The sequence below is a fragment of the Pinus tabuliformis genome, chromosome 9, assembly GCF_031772625.1.
Source record: "Pinus tabuliformis cultivar Carrire ecotype Pingquan chromosome 9, CPIR1, whole genome shotgun sequence".
NCBI lineage: Eukaryota > Viridiplantae > Streptophyta > Pinopsida > Pinales > Pinaceae > Pinus > Pinus tabuliformis.
Window position 1 is genome coordinate 207,799,644 of NC_142307.1, and position 6,324 is coordinate 207,805,967.

Here is a 6,324-nt window from a genome sequence, read left to right on the forward strand (position 1 = left end):
ACAGAGAAACGATGGGTTAAAATGTAATAGATTAGTAGGCTGTTTTTTTTCGGCGGATGGAGGTCCCAGTTTACCCTATGGCAAGATTCCACTCCAGAATTTTGTACGCCTTTCTCATATTATATAATATGATATATAACTACATTTAAATTTAAAAAAATAATAATCAAAATTATATTTATATTTGTCAAATTAGATGTTTGTGGATCCTTTAACTGGAATGAGATTTAATTTTAAATGAGATTATCAATGGAATAAATTTATTTGAATGATTGAAAATTTTATTAGAAATTATTAACTTTAAAAACAATAAGAATAAAAGAAGAGTTTCCATTGAATTTACAGTGATATATTTAGACATTGTTATATAAAATCACACCAAGAAACGATAAATCAGTGGAATGATAACACAAGTATCAGAAATCAGCAGCCGCTCCTTGCGAGGATACCAGAAGCTTCTCCAAGTAATCCACACTGAGAGTCTCGAACTCCAGTACTGGTTGCGTTTCATCGAGCTGCTGGATCCGGCTGTTGCAGTCGAAAAGCTGGGTACTGGAGCTGGTTTCAGAAGACCAGCAGGAGAATTTGACGGTGGATGCTGGAAGAACCGGGCCGCGCTCGAACGACCTGCGCCGAACGACTTCAACGGGGAAGTTAAGAATAGCGTTGGAGCCTCTCATGGCGAAGGCAGCTTGATCATAAGCCATGGCGGCATCCTCGCCCGTTTCAAAAGTTCCCAACCAGACGCGGACTCCGTGCCTCGCGGAGTCCCTTATCTCCGCTGCGTATTTGCCCCACGGCCGCTTCCTCACTCCTCTGTAATGCTTTTCACCCGAGACCTCTGCTTTTAATTTCTTCGTGGGTTTCGATCTCTGGACCTCTTTTCTCTCGGCCGTCTTACTCTGCCCTTTTCTCTGAGTATTACTGCTCGGCGTCGGGTGCCAGCCATGGCTGATGCCTTCTTTGAGAACTTTGTACAAAACCATGTCCTCGTACTCGTTCTCGTTCAGAAGAAAAGGATTCAGTTCTTCAGAAAAGCAGCCACCAAGAGTGGGATCGGTGCTAGAGATATGATCTGCAGGATAATTCTTCGCCCCATTGACAGAGCTCTGTAAATTCCACGCCATGGTTATTTAGTTATTGCACGTCGATCCCGAACTCCAACCTATTGGAATTTTCGGTACATCTCGCCACATGAGCTAAAGACCGAGTCGATTGCTTCAAATACACATCACCAGAGCTCGCAATGGCCCTCACAGACACGAAATTCCAACCCCAAATCTTATCTTGACGTGGGTTAATTTGACACGTAAATCCACCCTTGCAACTTCAATCCCTCAAACTTATGCATTGTGCTCTGAATCCAATATGCACATTACGGTATTAATTGTGTGGATCATTACAGAATTTAAAATAGGAGTTGTCTATAATGCGATTTTTTGGAGATTCCGGTGACGGAATTTAGCGGAAGAAATTGAGGTTAAATCTTGATTTGTTGCAGTTAAAATGGCTTTTTAACTGCATATTTAGATTCAGCACACCCTGAAAAACCCCTGCGACGTTTTCATTGTGCAGAAACTAGCTATCAAACTTGCGATTTCAATAAATTCCTGCCGGATTTCGACCGGAAAAACCCGCCGAAAGGCTTTCAAAAAGTAGCCTTATAGACAACTGCTTTAAAATATCTTACTGTGGTCCGTACAGATTCCTAGAATAACCCGGTGACCCCATTAAGAGTTTGTTATTTTTATCTTTTCAACTACAAGTGATTTTCATATTTATTTATTTATTTTATTTTAATCTAAATCTAGAATATTTATTTATTTATTTTAATTCAATCTAAATCTAGAATAATCTATCTAAAATTCAGTGTATATACCTGAGTGAATATGATTGGTATGGATTATGTATCAACTACCATCTATAAAATTTTGACTTTGAAGTTTTTAAACTACAATATTTATAGTATTCCACTTGTATGTTCATTTTTCTTTACCTAACAAAATCCAAAATTTATAAAGCATAAAAAACAAAAGTTTTAAAGCATTCATCCCTTTTTCCCGGATTATAAAATTTTGACTCTGAAGTTTTTAAATAAGAACTACAATATTTATAGTATTCTGCTTGTACATTCATCTTTACTTACGTAACAAAAAAACAAAATTTATAAAGCATTCATCCCTTTTGCCTAACAAAAACAAAATTTATAAAGCATTCATCCCTTTTGCCCAGATTCTAAAATTTTGACTTTGAAGTTTTTAAATAAAAACAACAATATTTATAGTATTCCACTTGTACATTCATCTTTATCTACCTAACAAACACCAAAAATTATAAAGCATTCATCCCGTTTGCCCGGATATAAAATTTTGACTTTGAAGCTTTTAAATAAAAACTGATATTTATAGTATTCCACTTGTACATTCATCTTTACTTACTTAACAAAAACCAAAATTTATAAAGCTTTCATCCCTCAGATTATAAAATTTTGACTTTGTACTTTTTAAATAAAAACTACAATATGTATAGTATTTTTTTTGCCCGGATATAAAATTTTGACTTTGAAGCTTTTAAATAAAAACTACGATATTTATAGTATTCCACTTGTACATTCATCTTTACTTACTTAACAAAAACCAAAATTTATAAAGCTTTCATCCCTCAGATTATAAAATTTTGACTTTGTACTTTTTAAATAAAAACTACAATATGTATAGTATTCAGCTTGTACATTCATCTTTACTTACCTAACAAAAAAACCAAAATTTATAAAGCATTCATCCCTTTTGCCCCCGATTCTAAAATTTTGACTTTGAAGTTTTTAAATAAAAACTACAATATTTATAGTATTCCACTTGTACGTTCATCTTTACTTACCTAACAAACACCAAAATTTATAAAGCATTCATCCCTTTTTGCCGGGATTATAAAATTTTGATTTTGAAGTTTTTAAATAAAAACTACAATATTTGTAGTATTCCACTTGTACATTCATTTTTACTTACCTAACAAAAACCAAAATTTATAAAGCTTTCATCCCTTTTGCCCAAATTAAGGAAGGAGACACACCTTTTTGCCCTAACACCAAAATTTACTTTGATTTTGCCTTGGTTCTAAATTAGCCATATAACCAACTTGAAATTATTTGATATAAAAACATAAAATCTATGCTAGAGAAACAGTAATAAGCGAAATTCAACACTTCAAGAAACGACATATTACACAAATGTGGAGGTATAGTCCCTTGCAAGCTCATGTTGTATAGATTTAGCCCAGAGACGCACAGTTTCAGAGGGTGGCAGGTGACACTAGTCCAATTGCAGATATGATTGGCAACATCCCAGTTGACCAAGGCCTGGGAAGGATCATATGTGACGGAGTCTTTGAATGCTTGCAGGGCTTCTATATCGACCTGTATTAGTTCACGACTTTTTTGATAATCATTAATCAGATGGTTGTTTGCACAAGAAAAGATGAGCATTATTGTGGTATTGATGACAATAAAATCCCTAGGAGTTGCCATTGGCACTTCAAATAGGTGATCGATAAATTTAAGGAATTAGAAAATTTCACTCCGTTTCGGCCTTATCCGCGTAAAGTTGTGTGACTGCACAACTTTGTGTTGTGACTCATCGAAAGATATGTTGTGCATCTCCAGCTCTAGATTGCCTTCAAGGATTTCAATGTCTCCTTGATTGCTTGGGACTTGCTCTGCTTCTGGATCCGGCAAAGCTGATGGGGTGACCTCTTGGTTCTGAGGCATGAGGTCAATATCCTGATTTGACTCTGGCTGAACCATATCCGTGTCCATCTTCTCTAGCATCTGTTCAATCTCTTGAGCAAAGTCCTGCTCCTGCGACTGCTCACCCTGTCTGCTCTATGCCAGCTACTCGAATGAGTCAATAACTTGTATGGGTGCAGTTTCATCAATGTGTGCATGTTGCACCTCCTGCTATTCGTGTTCTTGCTGCGCTCCCTTCTCTCTTCTTCACAGCTCTTGTTCTTCCCTGAGTTGTTGCTTCAACTCCTGCAACTCCTTTTCTGCTTCCTCCAAATTTTGCTTCTCTCTTTGCCTTTGCGTGATCCTCCTATCGTGATCTCACCTCTTAGCCTCAATCTCCAACGCTGCTCTCAACACAAGCGGATCTGCTTTGAACTTGTAGCTTTGCTCCCCTTCCGCGTTATCTGCAACCTTCCTCTTGACTTTGTCAAGCGCAGTTCTGTTGCCTTCTACTACTACTGATAATGCTGCTCTTTGAGATGTCGCTACCTTCTGCTTTGCTAACCACTCTACAACTATGTTGACTAATTCATTGAGCCTTGAGAAGTGATAGCAGTATCTCCATGGGTCTTCCTCAGGCTAATGACACACCCCATGAATCCAGGGATGATGCACTCTCACACAGTGGTCCTTCATTAAGTAATGCGAGTCATACAAATTGAAACTTCTAGTGCCGAAAGTGAATCTCTTGAATTCATCTGTCTTGGCCTCAGCGTGCTTGAGATTCTAGATCTCATACAACCTGATCTGCAAAGGAGGGGCGGGCCAAGGTGCCTTCTTCTACTTGTGCAATCTCGTTGACAACCCTATTGAGATGTGACATGACACTTCTTGCACGATGAACTTATCCATGGAAAACTTTGGTAAAACATGCAGAGCCTTCTCCGCGTTATACATTCGTATGAAGGTGCCAAGGGGTGAGGCATACCAATCGGCTATGTTAATCAATGTCTCCATCGTTGCCTGCAACATGCAAGGTGGATCCTGCTCAAATATCATCATGTACACCAGGGTGACGAAGTGGACTGATAATTGTATGATAACTCCACGGAAGTTGCATTCGGAGAACAACCTGCAATAAGTGTGCACAGAGGTTTCTGAAGGTGTTCATGCCCAACCCAAGCCTGGGAACTGTTGATGGGCACAAACTGCATCAAGTATGTAAGCAGACATGAATAGCTTCGCTTGCTAACCCTTGGGCAGATGTCGGGCTTTTGTTACTTGTTCCTTCAACCTGAGAGCCAACATGTCAAACCAGTTGAAAGGTCTTCCTTCACTCACCATTTGATCCAACACAATCACCCAACTCTGCAGGAAGGTTTCTCTACTCTCTTGGTTGTATAAGTGGCATGCTAAGATGACCAAGAGCTGATATGCCTTTCGCAATATCCTTGTCTTGTACACTTGGTTAGGTGTTGTCCTGAACTTGGATGGATCTTTCACCCATCTCTTCAAGATGTCCCTTAAGTTTGCATTGCTGCTGGGTCTGGTGAAGGGTGTATCCATCGTGATCACTGGTTGCGGCAAGCGATACATCTCTTGAAAGTCCTTTTCCCTGAAGGTAGCAAGTTCTGTTCCGTTGACATTGCTCAACAACATTGTCTCTGGATAAATATGCGAGACAATTCATTGGATCATGTCTGCGCATGGAAACGCGGAATACTTGCATGCAATTTGGTACAATCGAGTCTGATGTATGTTGACATAGACCCTACGGTCTTCCAAATTCTCCTCAAATGTGCCTAAAAAGGTGTCATTGGTGTCCTACCATTTCATATTGATCTCCTTGTCTATGAACAACTTAGTGTCTTCATAGATCGGCAAGCTCATAAACACTTGCTCGACTGCATCTCCTGTTGCACTCTCAATGGTGTCCTTTGACCCCGCTCTCTTGGAAGCCATTATACCTGTACGTACTGTTGAGAGATAGACGAACACTTATGATACCTAGAGATAGAGAAACACTCATGGCAAGCAATCTGTTAGTTGAAAACCAAAATTAACTTGAGGGCTAACATGCAACACACCTGGGTGAATAACTGAAAGGTTTGCGCAATTTTCACCAAGAGGCTGGGAGACTGAATGCAAAAATTGTGCATAACACAGTCCAGACTGTCAGCGGGCTAACCGACTGCTGAAACTGCGTAGAGCACAGTACAGCTTGGCCTAATGAGGACTGAAACTACACTACAACCCAGAAAATTGCATCTGTGTAATTTTGGGGGCCAGTAGGGCGCTGCCTCTCAGAATTGCGCAAAGAAAGCCTGGAGGCCAGTGTTGGGCAAGCTCTATGTAATTTCTGGGAGGAAGGCAAAGCCTTCACTCTTAGAAATATGCAGTGCAAGCTGAGCAAGGCAAGGTCTGGGCCAAGGCAGCCCAAATGCGCTGACGAGTGGTTGAAAACATGAAAAGGCTGAATACATGGTGAAGCTGACTGCAAACAAGATTGAAATGAAAATAATTAAGTGTGTGAAGCGAGTCGCCGCAACGATGACCGTCAGTGTATAAACAGTGTCATGCATGCGACAACAGTGACATGTAAT

At 39.5% G+C, this 6,324-nt stretch overlaps 1 pseudogene; it reads right to left on the reverse strand.

Annotated features, from left to right (window-relative positions):
• Nucleotides 1–367: 367 nt before the first annotated feature.
• LOC149147878 (ethylene-response factor C3 pseudogene) lies at nucleotides 368–1,179 on the reverse strand (annotated as a pseudogene).
• Between the last annotated feature and the right edge of the window lie 5,145 nt (nucleotides 1,180–6,324).